Source organism: Lissotriton helveticus, chromosome 5_1 (assembly GCF_964261635.1).
Source record: "Lissotriton helveticus chromosome 5_1, aLisHel1.1, whole genome shotgun sequence".
Taxonomy (NCBI): Eukaryota; Metazoa; Chordata; class Amphibia; order Caudata; family Salamandridae; genus Lissotriton; species Lissotriton helveticus.
Genome location: NC_136065.1, coordinates 1,931,206,578 through 1,931,231,529, shown reverse-complemented (window position 1 = coordinate 1,931,231,529; position 24,952 = coordinate 1,931,206,578). Strand labels below are relative to the sequence as shown.

General features: G+C 46.1%; 1 protein-coding gene across 3 annotated transcripts in view; it reads right to left on the bottom strand.

Annotated features, from left to right (window-relative positions):
- Positions 1 to 24,952, bottom strand: part of TTLL6 (tubulin tyrosine ligase like 6) — a 533,521-nt gene that overhangs the window by 14,746 nt on the left and 493,823 nt on the right. The gene's annotated exons all lie outside the window — the stretch shown is intronic.

Genomic DNA, 24,952 nt, shown 5'->3' with positions numbered 1-24,952 from the left:
TTGCCCGTCGCTGCTCCTGCCCCCCACAAATACATCAACTGAAAACATCAAGGTATACCCGGATTTAAAAAAGGCATACTGTATATCCCGTCAGCTTTTTCCTTTTGTTCACTCTCCGTTCTACTTTTGTAAAGTATTTTAAATTAAATGTGCATGCATGTGCGGCCGTGGTACTTCAAAGTTATTAGCAGCACACACTTCACAGAACACAGTGTTGTAGATGTGCTTGCATCTTTTAAGAATATAACCTGTGGTCTGCTATCATTAAAAAGAAACTTGCATCCTGTCTATCAACCTTTGCAGACTCTGGTTTTCATTCTTCTACTTGGGCCACCACCCAGAGCCTAAAACGTAGGAAAAATGCAGAGCGAAATACACACGCTAAAAATCAAGTCCTCACATACAATGCAGCTCTACACAACTTAAATAAACAGTTACCAGCAAATACCATGTCTGCCTTCTGCCAATACACAAAGAAGGGAAGTTCAACACCCGCCGAGACATGGTTCCAACTAAAGTCTTCGTTATTGTTTTAATAACTGCATATTCATTAATGATTTTCTAAAATCTGCATTTGGCTTCCTGAAGAACAGGTGGGACAAGGTGTGACACAAAGGCATTCTTCTCCATCCTCTCCTGAAAGTTAAACACCCAAAACTAACTAGCTAGGTTTTATGCAGGCCTACGGCAGACAGCTCACTGGGTTGATGTGCTGGCTGTAGAGATCTGTATGTCAGTGTAGATCACGTATAGGACAACTCGGCAAATTTGTGCACTTGCAACAGGTGTGTGCGCTTGTGTGTAATCTACAGGTTACAAAACCAATAATAGCTCAGTGAGTTTGCCCACCTGCTGCACTTTGTGTGTTTGTGATAGTAATTATAGCTCATTTAGTTTGGCGCACCTTCTAAAAACATAACATTTGTTTCTTTCTGTACATGTGCTATTGGCGCTTTTTCACTTTTATATTATCAGATGTATTAATGCTTATTAATAGCTCCATCAACAAATGCTAAATTAACTGCCTTATCAGAATTCGCATATTGTAGGCAAAAGGTCATCCACTGATCACTTCAAGTCATGGAATTCATTCAGAAGTGAGCGAACCGTTAATGTTAATCTTATAGCGCCTGATATGGTGCACCAACACTAAGGCGTTTATATCACCTTTTTGGTAGGTCTCCCAAACTACTACCACCCTCACCACTGCCATCCTTTCATTCAAAAGGGCTCTCTATTGCCCTAAAAGATCCGCATTTTAAACAACTATTTTCAAATCATTACTCTTTTGTTTTCATTGAAGTTTGTTTATTCTTGAGTAGCTTCCCCTTATATGAAACAATGCATCTATGTATCCAGTATACTTGTCTATAGCCATGTATTGACCTGTCGGCCTATTTCATGGAAATCAATATGTGAATGTTGAAAAGGATGCAGCTGTGAGAGCTTACTGGGAAGATTCATATTAGCATAACATTCATTTGTCTACAGATTGATTGCTGTGCAGTGGGAATATAAAAACATAGTGTTCGTTGCAGTACATGGTATGCTTTTAATGGAGCGACTGATGAACAGAGTCAACCCTGCTTCGAAGACTGGTTGTGTGTCGTTTACTTCCTCTTCTTGTGTATCCCCCTCCACTAAAGGCTGGCCTCTTTACGTGCGTCTTTCCAGTGCTTACTTTTCAGGCAGTCTTTTTTTTGGGTTAAGTACTCCATGAGTGCATATACCTTCCTCACCTCTCCTTCATGTACTTCTCTTCGCCTCTCCACTGTGATCCAAGTTGCTCTTATGTGTGTGCTTCTCTCTCAACAAGGGCCGTCTTAACAGCATTATAGCCCCCCAGGCAAAGTAGGGCACTGGGCCCTGCCTAAACAACAACACACACAGGAATGAAAATGTTTAATGCAAAATGAGTGCATGGTGCCCTTATGCTCACCAGCCCCCCCGGCCAACTGCCTAGGGTGCCCATGCGTTAAGATGTTATAGGCAGGGGAACCCAATAAACCCTTGTAGGCTTGGGCGCTAAATATTTGAGGTCAAAGTATGCTACAAGGGACTTATTTTAAAATAAATCTTAGTTGTGAGTCGTACACATGTAACACACTCAAGTGTATCCACAAGAATTCACACTTCGTATTAAAATGGAATTAATCAAAGGAAGGAGGAGAGAACACACGGAGGAAATGTATAGTATTCAGAAGAAATTTTATATTTAGTGATGAAACAACAAATGTACATCTGGGGAGACGAATACAAAGAAATCAATTCAAGCAACAGCTATGAACAGAGGTGTAAGTAACATCTACTCATCAGTTTACAACTAAAACATCAACTCCTGGTAGTTATGACAGACAACCAAATTAATCAATAGACAATGGTCGTCTGTTGGTGACAACGCAACGTTTTCTGGAGATGATGGAGGTGTCGACGTTTCGGTCTAATATGCAGTCGTCATGAAGACCATCATCAGGACTGAATATTTCATAGCTGAAAAAACTCCCTGAAATTTCCACGAAGGTTTATTTCTAAATTCGATGAAGCAAGAGATGTGGGGCAGAGAATCCAGCAGATTGGTTCAAATCTTCAATCTGGTATATAGAGGCCCCCTTTGATGAACAGTTCTTGGACAGCTGGTGGCTGAACATACAGCGTAACTCTGAAATTTTCAATCTAACAGGTTGCGCAATCGAGAGAGCAGCGTCTTACGTCGGCATGCCAGGTCAGGTATTTAGTGATTTGTTGTTTCATCACTAAATATAACATTTCTTCTGAATACTATACATTTCCTCCGTGTGTTCTCTCCTCCTTCCTTTGATTAATTCCAGCTTAATACGAAGTGTGATATCTTGTGGATACACTTGAGTGTGTTACATGTGTACGACTCACAACTAAGATTTATTTTAAAATAAGTCCCTTGTAGCATACATGCATTAAGATGGCACTGTCTCCACCCCTTCGGTGTTGTGCTTGTCCTTGTGTGTCTTTTCTATCCCCTACATTGCTTTCTTGCCGGTTTGCTTCTCCCCATTCCACGTTGTGCTCTCTCTTTTGTCCATGGGCGTGTTCACCCACAATCAATGTTGCTCCCTCCCTCTATCTATCTATCGCCCTCCCTCCCTCTATCTATCTATCGCCCTCCCTATATCTATCTATCGCCGTCCCTCTATCTATCGCCCTCCCTCTATCTACCGCCCTCACCCTACCACTCTACCGCCCTCACTCACTCTACCGCCCTCACTCACTCTACCACTCTACCGCCCTCACTCTACCACCCTCAATCACTCTACCGCCCTCACTCACTCTACCGCCCTCACTCACTCTACCGCCCTGACTCGCTCTACCGCCCTGACTCGCTCTACCGCCCTGACTCGCTCTACCGCCCTCACTCGCTCTACCGCCCTCACTAGCTCTACCACTCTACCGCCCTCACTCACTCTACCGCCCTCACTCACTCTACCGCACTCACTCACTCTACCGCACTCACTCACTCTACCGCACTCACTCACTCTACCGCACTCACTCACTCTACCGCCCTCACTTACTCTACTGCCCTCACTCTACCGCCCTCACTCACTCTACCACTCTACCGCCCTCACTCACTCTACCGCCCTCACTCGCTCTACCGCCCTCACTCGCTCTACCGCCCTCACTCGCTCTACCGCCCTCCCTCACTCACTCTACCGCCCTCTCTCACTCTATCGCCCTCCCTCTATCTATCGCCCTCCCTCACTCTATCCATCTATCGCCCTCCCTCTATCTATCTATCGCCCTCACTCTATTGCCCTCCCTCCCTCTATCTATTAGCCTCCTTCTCTTCCACCCACCTCCTTCTCTAACTCCCTGTTCTCTTCTCTTCTCCTGTGCTAATCTGCTGCTCTCTTCCACCTCTAACTCCCTTTTTTCTTCTGTGCTGATCTGTTGCTCTCTTCCACCCAGCCTCCTTCTTTAACTCCCTGTTAACTTCTGCTGATCTGCTGCTCTCTTTCATCTCACCTCCTTCTTTAACTCCCTGTTCTCTTCTGCTGTGCTGATCTCTTCCTCTCTTCCACCCACCTCCTTCTCTAACTCCCTGTTCTCTTCTCTTCTCCCGTGCTGATCTGCTGCTCTCTTCCACCCTGCTTCCTTTCTAACTCCCTGTTCTCTTCTCTTCTCTTCTCCTGTGCTGATCTGCTGCTCTCTTCCAACCAGCCTCCTTCTTTCACTCCATGTTCTCTTCTGCTGTGCTGTTATGCTGCTCTCTTCCACCCACCTTCTTCTCTAACTCCCTGTTCACTTCTCTTCTCCAGAGCTGATCTGCTGCTCTCTTCAACCTGCCTCCTTCTCTACCACTATGTTCTCTTCTCCCGTGCTGTTCTGCTGCTCTCTTCAAGCCCACCTCCTTCTTTAACTCCCTGTTCTCTTCTCCTGTTGTAATCTGCTGCTCTCTTCCACCAACCTCCTTCTTTAACTCCCTGTTCTCTTCTGCTGTGCTGATATGCTGCTCTCTTCCACCCACCTCCTTCTCTAACTCCCTGTTCTCTTTTCTCCCTCTGCTGATCTGCTGCTCTCTTCCACCCCGCATCCTTCTTTAACTCCCTGTTCTCTTCTGCTGATCTGCTGCTCTCTTGCACCTCGGCTCCTTCTCTAACTCCCTGTTCTCTTCTGCAGCGCTGATCAGCGCCTCTCTTCCACCCACCTCCTTCTCCAACTCCCTGTTCTCTTCTCTTCTCCCGTGCTGATCTGCTGCTCTCTTCCACTCTACCTCCTTCTCTAACTCCCCGTTCTCTTCTCCTCTCCTGTGCTGATCTGCTGCTCTCTTCCACTCCCTGTTTTCTTCTCCTGTGCTAATCTGCTGTTCTCTTCCACCCGCCTCTTTCTCTAACTCCCTGTTCTCTTCTCCTGTGCCGATCTGCTGTTCTCTTCCACCGCCTCCTTTTTATCTCCCTGTTCTCTTCTCCTGTGCTGATCTGCTGCTCTCTTCCACCCCACCTCCTTCTTAAACTCCCTGTTCTCTTCTCCTGTGCTGATCTGCTGCTCTCTTCCACCCACCTCCTTCTCCAACTCCCTGTTCTCTTATCTTCTCCTGAGCTGATCTGCTGCTCTCTTCCACCCGCCTTCTTCTCTAGCTCCCTGTTCTCTTCTCTTCTCCTGTGCTAATCTGCTGCTCTCTTCCACCGCCTCCTTCTTTAACTCCCTTTTCTCTTCTCCTGTGCTGATCTGCTGTTCTCTTCCACCCCGCCTCCTTCTTTAACTCTGTTCTTTTCTCCTGTGCTGATCTGCTGTTCTCTTCCACCCACCTCCTTCTTTAACTCTGTTCTTTTCTCCTGTGCTGATCTGCTGTTCTCTTCCACCCACCTCCTTCTTTAACTCCATGTTCTCTTCTCCTGTGCTGATCTGCTGCTCTCTTCCACCCCGCCTCCTTCTTTAACTCCATGTTCTTTTCTCCCGTGCTGATCTGCTGGTCTCTTCCACTCGCCTCCTTCTTTAACTCCCTGTTCTCTCTCCTGTGCTGATCTGCTGCTCTCTTCTACCCCACCACCTTCTTTAACTCCCTGTTCTCTTCTCTTCTCCTGTGCTGATCTGCTGCTCTCTTCCACCCGCCTCCTTCTCTAACTCCCTGTTCTCGTCTCTTCTCCTGTGCTGATCTGCTGCTCTCTTTCACCCGCCCCCTTCTTTAACTCCCTGTTTTCTTCTCCTGTACTAATCTTCTGTTCTCTTCCACCCGCCTCTTTCTCTAATTCCCTGTTCTCTTCTCCTGTGCCGATCTGCTGTTCTCTTCCACCCCACCTCCTTCTTTAATTCCCTGTTCTCTTTTGCTATGCTGATCTGCTGCTCTCTTCCACGCCGCCTCCTTCTTTAACTCCCTGTTCTCTTCTCCTGTGCTAATATGCTGCTCTCTTCCACCTGCCTCCTTCTTTAACTCCCTGTTCTCTTTTGCTGTGCTGATCTGCTGCTCTCATCCACCCCACCTCCTTCTTTAACTCCCTGTTCTCTCTTTTCCTGTGCTGATCTGCTGCTCTCTTCCACCCGCCTCCTTCTTTAACTCCCTGTTCTCTTCTCCTGTGCCGATCTGCTGTTCTCTTCCACCGCCTCCTTCTTTAACTCCCTGTTATCTTCTGCTGTGCTGTTATGCTGCTCACTTCCACCCACCTCCTTCTCCAACTCCCTGTTCTCTTCTCTTCTCCCGAGCTGATCTGCTGCTCTCATCCACCCGCCTTCTTCTCTAGCTCCCTGTTCTCTTCTCTTGTGCTGATCTGCTGCTCTCTTCCACCCGCCTCCTTCTCTAACTCCCTGTTCTCTTTTGCTATGCTGCTCTGCTGCTCTCTTCCACGCCGCCTCCTTCTTTAACTCCCTGTTCTCTTCTCCTGTGCTAATATGCTGCTCTCTTCCACCTGCCTCCTTCTTTAACTCCCTGTTCTCTTTTGCTGTGCTGATCTGCTGCTCTCATCCACCCCACCTCCTTCTTTAACTCCCTGGTCTCTTCTCTTCTCCTGTGCTGAACTGCTGTTCTCTTCCAACCGCCTCCTTCTTTAACTCCCTGTTATCTTCTCCTGTGCTGATCTGCTGCTCTCGTCCACCCCAACTCCTTCTTTAACTCCCTGTTCGCTTCTCTTCTCCTGTGCTGATCTGCTGTTCTCTTTCACCCCGCCTCCTTCTCTAACTCCCTGTTCTCTTCTCCTGTGCTAATCTGTTCTCTTCCACCCGCTTCCTTCCTTAACTCCCTGTTCTCTTCACCTGTGCTGATCTGCTGTTGTCTTCCTCCCGCCTCATTCTCTAACTCCCTGTTCTCTTCTACTGTGATGATCTTTCTGCTATCTTCCATCCACCTCCTTCTCTAACTTCCTGTTCTCTTCTCCTGTGCTGATCTGCTGCTCTCTTCCACCCCACCTCCTTCTTTAACTCCCTGTTCTCTTCTCCTGCGCTAATCTGCTGTTCTCTTCCATCCACCTCTTTCTCTAACTCCCTGTTCTCTTCTCCTGTGCTGATCTGCTGCTCTCTTCCACCCCACCTCCTTCTTTAACTCCCTGTTCTCTTCTCCTGCGCTAATCTGCTGTTCTCTTCCACCCACCTCCTTCTCTAACTCCCTGTTCTCTTCTCTTCTCCTGTGCTAATCTGCTGCTCTCTTCCACCTCTAACTCCCTTTTTTCTTCTGTGCTGATCTGTTGCTCTCTTCCACCCAGCCTCCTTCTTTAACTCCCTGTTCTCTTCTCCTGCGCTAATCTGCTGTTCTCTTCCATCCACCTCTTTCTCTAACTCCCTGTTCTCTTCTCCTGCGCCGATCTGCTGTTCTCTTCCACCCGCCCCTTCTCCAACTCCCTGTTCTCTTCTCCCGTGTTGATCCGCTGTTCCCTTCCACCGCCTCCTTCTCTAACTCCCTGTTCTCTTCTCCTGTGCTGATCTGCTGCTCTCTTCCACATACATCCTTCTGTAACCGCACACACACATACATACAACCACGCACACACACACAACCACACACATACAACCACACACATACAACCACACACACACAACCACACACACACCACAGACACAACCACACACACACACAACCACACACACACAACCACACACAACCACACCCAACCACACACACAGCCACAACCACACACAGACAACCACACATACAACCTCACACACACACAACCATACACACACACACACAACCACACACATCTATCTATCGCCCTCACTCTATCTATCGCCCTCACTCTATCTATCACCCTCATGCTATCTATCACCCTCACTCTATCTATTGCCCTCTATCTATCTATCGCCCTCACTCCATCTATCTATCGCCCTCACTCTATCTATGGCACCACCACCACTCAGAGGCACCACAGCATCACTCAGGGGCAACACAACATCACTATGCGCTACCACAGCATCACTGAACGCCACAGAATCACTCGTCGCCACCACAACATCACTCAGCGCCACCACAGTATCAATCTGTGCAACCATTCAACAACAACTGGTTCAAATATGTTCTCTCAATGTTTCAAGCTTTATTACAAATGTCACAAAAAGATGTTAATATTTCACTTCTGTTCTTGGATTTTCGTCACAATAAAATACACTGAACATAATCTTCACAAAAGTTATTGACAAAAGTTTAAGCTATTGCCATTATAAATTACAATAACTTTTATTTAAGTATTAATTATTTAAAAAAATTAAAAGCCATTGTTATTTGTAATATCAATACATCTAAGTCACGTAAATATAAAACATGTTGCATTACAAATGCTATAGGTGTCACATTTGCAAAAGATAAAAGTATTGGCATTGTAAATGACAAAGCTATTCATTTCGCTATTTTCAAAACCAACACATAAATAAAAAATGTGTCATTTACAAGACCAATAGCTCAAACTTTCCTAATGCGAGACCTATTGCATTGCAAATGCTTGTTTACACATAGCTGTCAAGTATCATCCACCGTTTTCCTCAAATATTATATGCATAAAGTACTAAATTCTCTATTCTTTACTGTACAAGTACATACGGGTAACAAGTCAATCATAAGTCATGAAATGGCAGCAATGGGAAACATCCATTACAACGAAACTTTTACAACAAACTACCATTACAACGCAACTTTTACAACGCATTGCTCTGGGGGGCGCTCTAGGATAGGGAATAGGTTAATTTACTATCCAATAACCTTCCCTACTATCCACGGGGACTGGAGTTGGACTAGTAAATTAAACTATTCACTATCGAGCGCCTAAAAGCATTATGCGTTGTAATGGTATGCGTTGTAAAAATTGCGATGTAAAGGTAGGCGTTGTAAAAGTATGCGTTGTAACGTCATACATCCGGCAGCAATATTTCCAAAACTTTATATTTCTCAATTTGTACTATTTTTTTACTTTTTGTTTAATTTTTTACAGTTTCTTATATTCTTAATTTATCGTTCGTTTTGGCCAGTGAAACATTATTTTTTAATGTTTTTATGTTAGTTTAATGTTATTGACATAAGTCGTAGCCGCGAAAAATTGCTGGGCTGTTGGACGCTGCCTGAGGAGGACACCAAGGACCTGGGGCCCTCCAATCCACCTCACCTGTGCCTGCCTGTCCCGCCTCTAAGCGCCACATAACGGCTCGCGGCCCCCGCTTTGCGGGAGCCGCTCGTAGCCGCGAAAACTTGCTGGGCTGTTGGACGCTGCCTGAGGAGGACTCCAAGGACCAGGAGCCCTCCAATCCACCTCACCTGTGCCTACCTGCCCCGCCTCTAAGCGCCACATAACGGCTCGTGGCCCCCACACGAAAACATGCTGGGCTGTTGGACGCTGCCTGAGGAGGACTCCAAGGACCAGGAGGCCTCCAATCCACCTCGTTTCACGGGGCGCGTGCAGGCGTGCGCAGGGCGAAGCCCGGGCCAAGGGTGGGCCCGTTTGAGCCAGGTAGAGGCTGGGCTGGGCTACCCCTCTAAGTTCCCTGACCCAAACGAAGGTTTCGTAAGTGGCATTAACCATTATTTACCATTATTTGTGTGCTAAAGCTATTTGTTCCTGATACGCAATGTCAGCCTGTGAAGGAAGGGGGAGGAAAGGAGCGGTAACTGGGTATGTCGCAGGGACCCTCGACCAATTTATAACGAGGGCTACCTCAGTATTGGCACATGAGATTGCCCTCATGGAACGTCGCCTCTCAATGGACCCAGTATTTTCTAAAAGATCATCTATGGGGGCCATTGTGAATGCGAGCACGCCAGAAAAACATGGCCAGACTGCTCCAGCTATCGCGTCACAGGCTGAGAATATAAGTATGCAGGAAATCTCAGCTTCCCTAACACCCCGTAGCACAGGGTTGAACTCGCCAACTAATATAGTAACGGGTGTGGCAGCAGTTCATGAAGAGCCCCGTCAACCAGCTGATCATTTGAAGGGGGCTACCTCGAAAAGAAAGCGAGGAGTAACACGAGGTGGCACACAGCAGAAAGGGAAGAAGCCTAAGACCTCTAATCAAAGTATACAGAAGGAGATCCCTAATGCTGACCCCCCAATTACCAAAGCCCCACAAGGAGTCCAGCTAGGGGGAAATGACTCAAATAGGGCTGACCCTGTAACCACAATGGGATTATTGCAGAACGAAGAAATGTACGGGAGGAAAATAGGGGCCCTTTTAACATCTCATTTGGAGCCCCTAATGGAAAGACTCTCTGCAATTGAGAACAGACTTGGGAAGGCGGAAGGACTGATAATGCATACTCTGGGTAGCATGGATGACAAAATAACGAAGTGTGGCCATTTCAAGAAGTCAGGAAGGGAGGGTGAAATGGAGGGTGCATCTGGCTCGAATCTTACTGTCTCACCTATGGTGGATCATGTTGTGCAACCACCGGCTACTGATAAGTCAGGGGGGAAACCGCAGGTACCGGAATTGCAGATTGTGCAAGGTCACAGGGGGTACTAAGTAATGATGACAAGGAAAGAAATAAGGCAAAGATATTGCATTCCCATTTAGACCTACCCCCAGACTGCTCGCCATATGTTGCTGTCCTGACCGGGGTCCCGGAATTAAAATTGGGTGCAGAGGAACCATATGACCAACTTAAAATGAAACAACATATTGGTTAAATCATAACAGACCTCTGCCTCGAGATGTCCCCTGTAAGATTCTCTTTGTGAGGAGAGTGAGTTGGGTGGGACATAGGCCAAAAAAGTATCAGGGGATTGTATTGTTGTGAATTTTAAAGACCCAAAAGCAGTGCACTATGTCACCCAGGGCACCCAGATAGTCTCACGATCCAAAATCCAGGTGCAGGATTTGAGTTATTTCTACAGGCAAGAAAACTATAGGCCCAATTGTGGGCATTGGGAAACCTATAGGGGGAGGACGGTGCAGCCAGATAGATTGAGAGGAGGGGCCGATAGTGAGAGGAGCAAGTGTCCGGAAACAGTTGCAGTGGGAGTACACACATATGATAGTAAGGTAGCCCCACTGAGGGAAGGAGGCGGGCCGCACTCCCGTTATTTAACAAATATGCACCACTTTGTTGGGGAAGACACCTCAGCGAAGTGGACAGAATACACGATGAAGAGACCGGAAAAGAAAGGGAGCTAAACCCAATATCACAAGTAGGGGAGCATCTTGAACGCGTACCTCTGAATGAGAACCAGTTGATACCGTGTAATCCACATCCAGTTAGACTCAAGGGTGTCCAAACCATCAATGGTCCTATTATGGCCATTTACCCCCTCAACAACTGTCAAGGGAGCTCCTTTGAACTAGTATCCTGGAATGTGGCCGGTTTATCTGCCAAATTTCAAAACACCGAGTGGCTTGAATACATTAACAGATTTAATATAATCTGTTTGCAGGAAACATGGGAAGTAGATTACACTAATTTTCATTTAGTTGGGTATAAGTCTTCCGGGGCCCAGGCAAGTAGGTCCACGGCGGGCAGAGCAAGGGGCGGTCTTCTAATATTGGTAGATTTGGGTTTGGAAGGGGTCTGGTCTGACCTAAACTGGAACTCAGAATGCATGATAGGTTTAAGGTTTAAAAATAGGAACCTTAATTTAATTCTGGCCAATTTTTATAATGCGGGAGGATGTAGAGCAGGAGAGTTGGACGAAAGACTTGGGTTACAGAGAGAGCAGGACCAGGGTGCAACGGCCCGCTGATTTAAATAGCTGGGGATTTTAATTGCCATCTGTGTCCAAAGTTGATACCGTTCACAGAAGACTGGTCCTCATGCAATTTAGAAGAGGGAGTACATTTTGAGCACACGGTAGAAGGTAGGGAACTGAGTAGGGCCATGAAAAGACATAATTTATAATGGAACATTCAATGGACCTATTAACCATAGAACCTAATAAGCAGGTTAACCCTACCTTTAAAGGAAGGGGATGCAGCTCATACATTGAATTTATGCTAGTGTCCCAATTGCTTAAGAAGCGGCTTTTGGGTTTTGCCATAGAGTGGAGTGGTTTTAGTGACCATAACCCACTAACACTGTCGGTGGCAGTGACAAATGTTAGTAAGGCTATAAGGAGTGGGGTGGGGATAAATAGGGAGAAGGTTACGGACCAAGATAGGCGCCTGAAATGGTCTAGGCTTAATGGAGAAAGTTTTTATAAGTCCCTCGTGGAAGAGGGGAAACAGCTTTTGGAGGTGTGTCTAGATTTAGCAGTGGAAGGACCCCTGTTAGTGGAGGCATTTGAAGATATAGGGCGGTTGCTAGATGGCCTTATGCATACGACAGGGCAGGGCAAGAGAAAAAAAGATCCCAAGTGGTTCGATAAAGGGTGCTCTTTAGCCCAAAGGAATCTAAGAGCACCTCTTAAACACAAGCCAAGGGATAAACAAAGGGTTATGCGCTGCAGATTAATCTACAAGCAGGCAGTAAGGCGCCGGAAGAACGCACTCCAAACTCAAACGTGGGAGGATTTGAGAGGAGCGGCTAAACGGAAAGACCTGCCCACCTTCTGGACGATAGTTAATAACCCTTGGTTCCAAGATACAAATAGCCCGCAGATAGCGTCTAACGTGCTCCCTGAACAGTGGGTGGAGCATTTCAGTGGGCTATATAACCGGGGGAACACGGAGACACAGGAGTATGAGGAGAGTGGCGGCGGGTGGAAGGTGGCGTTAGAATTCACTCTAGAGGAGATCATTGCGGGCATTAGGGGCCTAACTCGAAATAAGGCCCCGGGACCAGATGGGATCCCTCCGGATCTCTTCCTAAGTAAGGTGGACCTATGGGGACCAGTCCTGACAAGAGTGATAAATGCTGCCATAGCCTCAGTGCTCCCCGCTTATGGTCAATGGCCATAATAGTTCCAATTTTCAAAAAGGGGAACAGAGATAGCCCCCAATGCTACCGTCCTATCTCTCTGATAGACGTGACTGCTAAGGTGCTGGGCCGAGTAGTTTAAATCGTTTGATGAGTTGGGAAGAGGAACATCACATTCTTACTGATGTGCAGTATAGATTTAGGGCCAACAGATCAACGACTGACTAATGCCTAAACCTATATTTATTGGTGACAAAATATACAATTGCCAATAAGGAAGCAGTTTATCTAGCCTTCATGGACTTGGCCGCAGCCTTTGACTGTGTGAACAGGGAGAAGTTGTGGGCCATAATGTTTAACTTAGGGGCAGACACTGATCTCATTAAGATCTTGAGAGCTTTACACTGGAATACATCAGCCAAAGTTAGGTACAATCTGGAAGGAGATAACACAGAGCCTTTTATCTGCACCAGTGGGGTGAGACAGGGATGTATCCTGGCCCCGTTCCTGTTCTCCTTGTATATTAATGGCCTAGAACAATCGCTAAGTAGTTTAAAAGTGGACTTACCTAGAGAAGGCAGCAGAGTGATCCCCGTCTTGCTTTTTGCAGACGACGCGGTCTTGCTGGCACGTACCCCACTGGGACTACAGCGTCTGATACACGGTTTTGTGGATTTTATGACCAGTCTAGATCTATCTGCCAACATGACTAAGTCATATGTTATGGAGGTGGGGCCCAAACCCCAAAAAAATTTAAATTACAGAATAGGCGCATTAGCTTAGCGAAGGTACAGTCCTTTTCATACCTGGGAATTTTATTTGATAGCGGCTTAAATTTTAAATTACTGATTGAGGAACAATGTAATAAGTTAAGATCTAGCTTAGGGGCAATAATGAATTTTGGTCGTAGATTGGGGCGATGATCGCCTCAGCAAATGATGACCTTATACAACTCAATATGCTACTCAAAAGTGGCGTATGGGGGCAGAACTGTGGGGGATTGCTAATGTAGCCAAATTACAGATAGAGGAGAATAAATACTTGAGAAGGCTCCTCAAAGTCCCACAGTGTGTATCTTCCTACATCATACATGAAGAACTGGGCGGAGCGTTTATAGAGGACAGGGTGGGGAGTAGGCCCCTGCTAGCATGGCTAAAGATTTGGGTTAACCCAGAAGCTAGTCTGACCAAACAAATAATAATAGACTGTTTGGGGAGGGATAGGGGAATGAATATTCCATGGCTTAAGTATATAAAGGGTGCCTTGGGAAGCATCGGCTGTGAGGACCATTTTCTGATGCCGTCTTGTATAACAAGACGGGATCAGGCTAGGGTAAAGGAGATGTTTTTCAAACACAAAGCCATAGCTTGAGAAGTGGGACGGGGACAAACAATCAGTTAGACAGGGACAAACAATCAGTTAAAGCACATGTTTTAGTGAGGTCCTGTGAAGGAATAGAGCCTTACCTTGCCCTCATACACAATGCCCAGGACAGATTTTCAATTACACGTTATAGGCTCAACTTTTTACGTCACCTATTAGCCGATCCGGCAGGTTTTACGAACTCAGTTGAGTCAAAGGGTCCCTGTGGCTGCTATCAACGATCTCCGCAGGACACCCTTCATTTTGTATTTTTATGTCCATTTTATTAATTGCCCAGGCGTCGCTTTTTAGTAAGTCTGCTGAAAAAGGCAAAATTTAGACATGCGAAAGAGGCCCTTTTATATTTACAAATGGTCCAAGATCCCCTGATCTTACTTTCTGTGATAAATTTTTTAAGATTAGCAGTCAAACTAAGAGATACCAGAGGGACTTGTTGAGTAAAATGCCACTATAATTTTGACTAACAAGTGGGGGGGGGGAGATGGGCTCAACGAACTAATGAATTGTAGGAGTAACAGTTCCTGTATCTTTCTTGTTTTCCTTTTAAATTGTATATGCTGTAATGTTTAAACTGTACTTTTATGGCGTTAAATGTAAAATGCCGAATAAAGAATTTGAATGAATGAATGAATGAATGGACATAAGTCACAGTAATGTACTCCAATTAGAGAAGAGACATGGAAATATTGATCCTTAATTTCAACACAATCCACAATAAGGCACCCCTGACTTTTTCTCACAGTATATCATTTATTTATTTATTTATTTTATTTATTTTTCACATTTGTAAAGCGCACTGTTACCAGCCGGTGTCCTGTTGCTGACGGACCACTCCCTGTACTTTGCCCAGGATTTACTGTTTAAAGAGCCATGTTTTCAGGGCCCTCCTAAAGGACATTAAGTCAGAGGCCAGTCTAAGGGCCACCGGCAAGGCGTTCCAGGCCTTTGCTGCTCCCAGGGAGAAACTCCTTCCCCCCCAGCGGGATTTCCTGACTCTAGGAACCACAATCAGCCCCTGATCGGTTGACCTGAGGGCTCTTGCTGGTTTATACCATTGGAAGAGCTGAGTCATACAGTGAGGGCCTATTCCTTTGAGAGCCTTGAAGACTACGCAAAGAGCTTTGAATGCAATTGTTTTGCGCACCGGTAGCCAATATAATTTCACCAGATCTTGGGCGACCGGGGCAAATTTGGGTGTGCCCGTGATCAAGCGGGCTGCTGCATTCTGCAGGATTTGCAGTTTATTAAGCAGCCCCTGTTGAGCATTAAGAAACAGGCTGTTACAATAATCCAGCCGTGACAGTATTAGTCCCGGCACCACTGTCTTCCTGTGCTCATCCGGGAGAAAGGGCAGAACTTTGCGCACTGTTTTCAGGACATAATGGGTTGCTGAGGACAAGGCGTTAACCTGAGGCCTGAAGGACAGTGTATCGTTCATCAGGATCCCCAGGTTTTTCACCTTGGCCACTGGGGAGGCACCCATTTCCTCTGGCCACCAACTTGGAGACCAGAAATTATCTCTGGCCCCAAAGAGGAGAACTTCGGTCTTTGATGAGTTCAGCTTAAGGCAGTTCCCTGCCATCCAGCTGCTGACCGCCTGCATGCAGTCCTTAAACCTATTGGCTGTGCCTTCCATTCCCCCCAGTAGCAGCGACACCACGATCTGCGTGTCGTCTGCGTAAGATGTTAAATTAAAACCAAAGGATCTGATAACTGGGGCCAGAGTGGAGACGTATACGTTAAAAAGGGTCGGACTCAGGGATGAGCCCTGAGAGATCCCACAGGGGAGCACAAACGGGTCCGATTCGAAATCTCCCAGCGCCACCACCTGATTCCTGTTGGAGAGGAAAGCCTGCAGAATCTTAAGGGCTTTCCCCTGAACCCCACAAGCCCTTAAATGGTCCACCAATAATGCGTGGTGGACCGTATCAAAGGCCGCTGACAAATCCAACAGGATCTGGGGGGCTCTGCCTCCTGCATCCATCACTGATCTAATATCTTCTGCCGACTTGATCAGGGCCGATTCTGTACTGTGCCCCGCCCGAAATCCGTGCTGTGAGGGATCGAGATGTTGCCCCGCACCCAAAAAAGTGCTCAGCTGAGTGTTCAGTATACCCTCTATGATCTTGGCCGGCAACGGAAGTCTGGCAATGGGCCGATAGTTGTTCAGATCTGCCACATCCAGATTAGGTTTTTTCAAGAGGGGCAGGATGGATGCCTGTTTCCAACAGGAGGGGAACTCCCCGTTTTCCAGCATGTTATTGAATAGTGGGGTAAGGACAGTAGCTATCGGAAAAGCGGCGGATTTTGCTATAGTGGCTGGGCAGGGGTCACGGACAACATAGAGGACAATTTCGAAGTTGGAATATCTTCTGAACCCTTTTTTACATCCAACCCTGCCTCAAATTCTGCTGGCGACAGTCTTGTCCCCTGTCTGGAAGTAAATGGAGGTTTAGATCCTAATTCAGCACCTATCTCAGTTGCCTCGCTACAACAGATGTTTGCATCACTATCAGCTGAGATAAAGCAAGGATTTGTTGAGTCAGCCTCAAATCAAAGAGAAATAAGGAACTTTTGCGAGTCTCTTGATGAAAGAATAGGCAGTCTGTCGGTGAGAACTCAAGCCTTGAAAGAAACAGTGGGACAAATCTCTATGCGAGCCGAGGGCACCCAGGACGACGTCTTGAAATTAAAAAAGGAAGAGCAGGCCTTATCAGAGAGAATGGAGGTTTTGGAAAATACCGCAAGGCGTAGTAATATACGCATCTTGAATGTTCCCGAAGGCAGCGAAGGCACTGATATCAAGAGCTTTATTATCGCCTTATTAAAAGAATCTCTAAATCTCTCGCATTCCAACGAAGAGTTAGCGACTGATATTCAACGTATCCACAGAGACCCATTCAGGCGTAATCCACAGCGGACTAAACCTAGAAAAATTCTCGTAAATTTCCACACCTACTCTTTGAAGGAGCATATCTTAAACTTAGTCTTAAAGCAAAAATCATTAACATGCAAAGGCTTTAACTTCCAAATATGTTCAGATCTGTCCAGATTTACCCTAGATAAACAGTGGGAGCTAGGCAGAAGAATGGATGCCTTTCGCAAAATGGGTGCAACGGTGCAGATGGGTTTCCCCGCATCTCTTAAGATAATGCTGGACGATAAAATGTACAACATTCGATCAGTGCAGGCCGCGGACAAACTTTTATTGTCTTTAGGCAGCAGGAAGGAGAGGTGGGCAAGCTGAGTAGATGAGTGGTAAAAATATACTCAACTCTTCAATCTATTAAAACCTATTTCTAGTTGTAATTTTCCCACTGACATAGGCTTAGGCAAAATTAAAAAAAAAAAGAAAGGAAAATTATTACAAAACATATACACATAAACTTAAATACTCACAAAAAAGGGGTTAAATAAAAATAAATAATAAAAAGTCTTTTGCCAAGAGGTGGAAATAACAATGAGAATCTATTAGGGGGGAAACAAAGTGAAAGATAAAGGAAAAATAATTAAAAAAAATAATAATATATATATGTACATATAAATATACATATATAAATATACACTCATAAAATATGCAATAACATTTGAAAGGCGAGTTATTGCGTAATGTTATGAGGCACACGAGGTGGGGTCGGGGAAGAGCTAGGGGCACTCCTTCCGGAAACTTCCGGTCAGTGAGTACAAGGGTTTCCCAGGGGAGGGGGCCCTGACTTGGGGGTCATGGGGGGGTGAAGGGACACAATAAAAATAGGAAAAAATATATACTCTTGAATGAGCTCCAATCATTGTACTTTTGTAAGTTCTTGTTTCCAAGTGTTTTTACTTACTGCTGGCAAAAAAATATGAATCTCTACACACTGACAGTCTCACAAAGTAATCCATATTCCCAGTACTATGAGTAGGCTCAAGATGTTATCCTGGAATGTTAATGGTCTCCGCACCAGACCTCGTGCTAATAAAATTATGCAATACCTTCGAGACGCCGATGCTGGGATCATTATACTCCAGGAGACACACTTAATCGAAAGCGAAATGCTTGAGTTAATTAAAAGGAATAGGTGGATAGAATCCTCGATCTCAACATCTCAATCATTAAACACGCGGGGAGTTTCCATTCTTTTCAAGAAATCCACGAGTCTGAATATCATACAGCAGAAAGTAGACTCTGGTGGGAGATGGGCTATTGTAGCAATAGAGATAGGAGGAATGATAATAACATTAGCAGGCTATTACGGGCCTAATGTTGACGATCCTTCAGTACTAGAATCCCTATTTCAACATCTTTTAAGATTCCCAGAGCCAGTGATCATAACTGGGGATTTCAACATCACCTTGAACCCTCTACTGGATAAGTCTCCTAATAGTAGACAGAAAGTTTCCTCTAAATCTAGAAACTGCCTTTTAGGTTTAATGAACAAATATGGATATGTCGACATTTGGAGGCTTAGAGAGGGCCAGAGGCAGGACTTCTCATTTAGAAATCTCAAGTATAGACACAGATCTAGAATAGATTTTATCCTTACTAGCAGAGCTTTGGTTGATTCTATCATCTTAGTAAACTATATTCCGTCACACCTTTCGGATCATTCCGCAATGAAGCTGGAACTAAAGTGGGGTGGCACGCCTCCCACAAGATTGTGGTCCTTTGACAGATCATTCCTCACATCAACAGAGGATATAGAATTTCTTCAATCAGAAGTACGTGAATTTTTCATTATTAACAAGGACACAGCCCCAGTAGGTATTGTATGGGACGCATTTAAGTGCACATTAAGAGGTATCGTGAAGAACAGGGTGGCCCAGAGAAGAAGGCAGTACATGGATGAAGTATCTGCTATTGAGAATAGCATGTCAGCCGTTCAGGCCGACATTGATAACGATAGATTTATAGATAACAACTTGCAGAGATAGACGGTCTAAAGAGTAGTCTATCATCAATCCTTGAGAAGCGTGTCTTACAGAAATGGGAGGCAAGTAAACTCTCTCACTTTCAGTATGGAGTAGGGGCAGGAAGATTACTGGCCTGGAAAATCAAATCAGATCGGGTCCGAAACAACATAGCCTCCGTCACATCAGAGAAGGGCACCTTTTCTAGCGACGCAGAAATTAGAGAAACCTTCAAAACATTCTTTCAATCAATCTATCATGAAGATCTTAACGTCACACATAATGACATCATGAGTTGGTTAGAGGATATCTCCCTACCATCTTTATCACTAGAACAGAGTCGATTCCTGGAAGAGGAAATAAGTATCGCTGAAGTAGAGAAGGCTATAAGGGGAGCAAAAGGGGGTAAGGCGGCAGGAACCGATGGTTTACCGAGCGAAATATACAAAAAATTGATATCAGAGGTGTCCCCAATTTTAGCAGCTTTATTTAATCAAATATTGAGGGATGGAGGAGTGCCACCTGCTTCATGGGACAATGCCTCTATAACTCTCTTTGAAGCCAGGGAAACCTCCCTCGGATTGTGGCTCATACCGGCCTATCTCCATTCTAAATGCCGATTACAAAATTGTTGCCACAATATTGGCCAAACGGCTTGGCCAGGTAGTGCCTGATATAATACACTCCAACCAAAAAGGCTTTATAAGAGGGAGACAGCTATGTGAGCTCACTTATGAACTAATAGGTTCCTTAGATATGGCCATAAAAGAGGCTTTGCCTCTGTCTGTCCTCACGTTGGATGCCACCAAGGCCTTCGACAGGGTGAATTGGCTGTACCTGTCGGAGGCCTTGAAAAAATTTAACGTCGGAGATAGATTCCGTAGAGCGATTAACTTGCTATATCTTAGTCCTTCTGCTTCAATCCTGATAAATGGGGGCCTAACGGAACCATTTAGGGTAACTAGAGGAACCCGGCAGGGTTGTCCCCTATCTCCCCTTCTTTTCGATGTATATATCGAAGCCTTCGTGCAAACTTTAAGAGACAGCATACTTATTAAACCTTTTGTCTTTGGTGACTGGGATAAAAAAAGAGGCACTTTATGCTGATGATATAATGATTTTTACGACAAACTTTAACGAAGCATATCCAGAGGTCATTGACCTAGCTCTCAAATTTGGAAAAGTTTCAGGCTATGAAGTGAATGCCTCTAAGACAGAGTCAATGTCTTGGAACATCAACTTAATCGCTAATAATGAAACTTCAAGACCTCAACTACGATATCTGGGGATAAATATAGTTAAAGACATTGACCTGATTGCTTCATTAAATTTTGCCAAAACAGCTGCAGAGTGCCGAAAACACATGAGAGACTGGTCACACCTTCCGCTTACTATCCTAGGTAAGGTTAACCTGGTGAAGATGTGTATTTTGCCAAAGATCTCATTTCTGTTTAATTCAATTCCACTTTTTTTTATCCTAAGTTAATTTCAAAGCTACAGAGCGCAATTTCTAGTTTCATTTGGAATAACAAGAGCCCAAGAATCTCTTGGAAAAAAATAAGACGCCGCAGAGAGAAGGGAGGACTGGCGGGACCAGATCTTCAGGTCTACGCATGGGCGTTTCAGCTCTCGCACTCACGCATGCTATCAAAAACACCAGCAGCGACAGGGGTGGGCCGCATGTTCTCTACCTTACTGAATTGTGAAGGAGTAGGACAGGTCGATTTTTTGTTTAAATTTGGAGACCCTAAATTTAAAACAAAAAAAAATTGAAGGTTTTACAGGGGATTGCATCCACGTGGTATAGAGTGAGGCACTCGATCAAATTGGGGTACTACTCAGGGAAGGCTCCTATATGGGACCTACCCGTTCCCCCTGCTTGGACAGAAGATGCACTTACACATCCATTAAGAGAGGCCGGAATCAGCACTTGGGAAGACCTGTATATGGATGGATCTCTACTTCCGTGGGATTACTTAACCAACAAAGTCGGGCCAAGCCTGTCGAGATTCAAATACATTCAAATCTCAAGCTGGTCACAGACATATAATGCACAGCCAACCCGGGTTAGCAGCTCACCTATAGGCGGTAATAGTGAATTAGTGATGTGCCTGTTGGACAGCCCTCCCGCAAAGAAAGAAATATCACTCTGGTACAATAAGATCATAGAGGAAATAGATAGTAACTTTTGCCTTCCGACATCACTATGGGCTGACTCAATGCCAGGTATAGACGTGGAGGAGCTCTGGTCAGCCTCTTGTGAAGTACTATGGGACCTGGTTAAACCTGCGTGGCTCCGCAGGAACCACCTTTTTACAATGCATAGGGCATACTATTCCCCACAGAGGCTGTCAAAGTTTTCTTTAACAGGCCCGGTCTCATGCCCAAGGTGTGGGCTAGTTGCAGCATCTGACATCCATATGTTTTACGAATGTCCAAATATATCTGCATTCTGGGACTCCATCGGAAACAAACTATCCCTGTCATTGGGTGAACACATTTCCATTGACCTTGTTCTTGTCATCTTTGGCTTGAGAGGCAAAGCCCGTAATGCTGCTTCTAATTTGCTATTTTATTCCATCCTGGCGGCACGCAGGGAGATCTGCAGGCACTGGAAAGATGTTCAGCCGCCCACCATGCACGAATGGCGGTCATCGCTTCTTCAGATTTCCAAACTTGACCTGGCCAGGGGGGGGAATCCTAGTAGGAGAGCTTTTTGGACACTGTTAGGGTAGCAGTGATGAGCCTGGGTTTTTTTTCTTTTCCCCCGGGTCCTATGATTAATGCGGGCATTGCCTACCCTTGTATCCATGGCAAGAACCCATGGTGCCTAAGGGGCCTCGGTATCTCGGGCACTATCTATCAACTAACAGCCCTAAGTAAGATCTTTCATGGCTTGTGTGAATGTGCTGCTGGGAACTGGCCTCCCCCCTCCCTCACGACATCCCTGCCAGCTAAACGCTGAGACAGTACAGAAACACAACCTAATCTTTTGCTCTGTGGCAGTTCATAGTTCTGATAGATTGGAGCCATGCACGCAAATGAGGATAAAAAAAAAAAAAAAAAAAAAAATGAAAAAAAAAATGCTGTCCTTAAACCTATTGGCTGTGCCTTCCATTCCCCCCAGTAGCAGCGACACCACGATCTGCGTGTCGTCTGCGTAAGATGTTAAATTAAAACCAAAGGATCTGATAACTGGGGCCAGAGTGGAGACGTATACGTTAAAAAGGGTCGGACTCAGGGATGAGCCCCGAGAGATCCCACAGGGGAGCACAAACGGGTCCGATTCGAAATCTCCCAGCACCACCACCTGATTCCTGTTGGAGAGGAAAGCCTGCAGAATCTTAAGGGCTTTCCCCTGAACCCCACAAGCCCTTAAATGGTCCACCAATAATGCGTGGTGGACCGTATCAAAGGCCGCGGACAAATCCAACAGGATCTGGGCGGCTCTGCCTCCTGCATCCATCACTGATCTAATATCTTCTGCCGACTTGATCAGGGCCGATTCTGTACTGTGCCCCGCCCGAAATCCGTGCTGTGAGGGATCGAGATGTTGCCCCGCACCCAAAAAAGTGCTCAGCTGAGTGTTCAGTATACCCTCTATGATCTTGGCCGGCAACTGAAGTCTGGCAATGGGCCGATAGTTGTTGAGATCTGCAACATCCAGATTAGGTTTTTTCAAGAGGGGCAGGATGGATGCCTGTTTCCAACAGGAGGGGATCTCCCCGTTTTCCAGCATGTTATTGAATAGTGGGGTAAGGACAGTAGCTATCGGAAAAGCGGAGGATTTTGCTATAGTGGCTGGGCAGGGGTCACGGGGAGAGCCAGATTTAAGCTTCTGTAGTCGTTTCCTAACCTCCTCCTCACAGACCGGGGCAAAGTTAGTGAGCCTGTTTTTATGCCCATTGACCTCTGTGTTCCCTGAGTTGGTTTCAAGGGGGATGATCTTTACTTGATCATCCAGGGAGTAGAAAATCATCTCAACCTTGTTCTGAAAGAATTTGGCCAGATTTTCACATAGCTCCCGATTAGGGGGTACCTCCACCGATTTAGGAGCTGCCAGCAAGGACACTGTTTGGAAGAGTTGTTTGGGGGAGTTGCTTGCCTCCATAATGCGCTTAGTAAAATAGGTACGTTTTGCTTTTCCAATCAACTCTTTATAAGCTGCCAGCTCCAATTTGAGTATCTTTTTATCATCCTCACAGTAATTTTTTCGCCAGTTTCTTTCCAGTTTCTTACAAATGACTTTGTGATCCCTGATTTCCTCTGAAACCCACGTGGCCGATGGTCTTGAGCGGGTGGAGTGGTAGGTTTTTGGAGGCACCAATTGCATACATGCATTATCCACCCAATTAGTGTACGCAGTTGCTGCCTCCTCTACGTCTCCTAGGGAGGGCACCATCGAGGATCTTAATAGGTCATTGAGGGCCGTGCCTTCTAAGTTTTTCCATTTCCTAATTGTCCTCGCTGGGTTCCTCACCTTACTAAATCTGGGGGGGGGGACAAGAGTGATGTTAAAATACACTGCGGCATGATCTGACCAGGGAACCGGGTATATGGCCGAAACCGCTAGATTGGGATGGTTTGAAAAGATACCGTCTAGGGTGTGCCCCGCCTTATGAGTAGGTCCAGTCATCAATTGCCTTAACCCAACCCCTTCCATTAATTCAATGAGTTCCCGCGTATCCGTGTCAGATGCGCCATCCAAATGAAAGTTAAAATCCCCTAAGACTGTAAAAGTCTTGGCACATACTGCTTCTTCTAGCAGACTGCCTAGTGCAGCTAGAAATGGGGCCTTGGCCCCTGGGGGTCTGTAAAGTAGACATCCTCTGAGGGCTTGGTGATCCGACAGATTAAAATTAAAAGCCAGTGCTTCTCCTAGACCTGTAGCCGCCGGCTGAAAATTCCCCCTCACTGAGTTATGATAGATGATGGCCAGTCCGCCACCTCTTTATCCCTCTCTATTCTGAACAGAACAGTTATAATCAGGGGGGGGTGGCTTTAACAATGTCTGGGCCTGATGCTGCATCAGTCCAAGATTCAGTAATGAACGCTATCTTAGTATTCGTCTCAAGTATTAGGTCTGCGAGTTCAATGCTATGTTTGACCAATGATCTACCATTTAACAGCAGACATTTTACCACAGCATGTTCTTCCTTCTCCTTCCCTCTGTCTGTGTTAGTGCAGAGCTTAGAGGCCTGCCAGAAGAACTTAGGAAGGGCCTCATTACAGCTCAGGCATCGTTGTGGTGCCGTCTGCAGGTCGCACCTCATTTCCAAGCATGAACAGCCTAGCAGTCTTTCTTCTCCCCCTAAAGCCCAAAGGGTTCCACGATCGTAAGTATAGCGACTTACTTTGTGAGGGTCCTCTCGACCAGAGTTTCTGGCGCTAGGCACGGGTCCGGCGCGGACGGGCTAGCCTTTGGCGCGTCTCAGGCGCGCCGCCGGCATGCCCGCAGCGCACGGTCGCGTCATCCCGACTTTTGAGGGCAGGGGAGGAGAAAGACTAGACCGCTCAGCCTTGGCCCGCTTCAAGATGGCAGCCATCCAGGCGAGCGTCGAGTCGCAGTTCCCTTGCCCCTGTCCCCGACCTGAAGGTAGCTAAGGGCGTAGACTTTCCAATCAGCCTGCCCCTCCCGCCACTGAGTCGCTAATACAAAAAGCATCCAAATCAAGAGGCAGCAATTTAAAATGCGACAGCGCTCAGGTCTCAGTAAAATGCATAAAATGACAAGGCAACAGTTTTTAAAATATATAACGGCACTCGGATCACAATACAAACAGCCTAGCACAGTATGGCAGAAATGTGTACTAGCTAGCTCCCGGCTCAAGCCTCAGGAGCAGTCAGGTCGCGCCATCCCGACTTTTGAGGGCAGGGGAGGAGAAAGACTAGACCGCTCAGCCTTGGCCCGCTTCAAGATGGCGGCCGTCCAGGCGAGCGTCGAGTCGC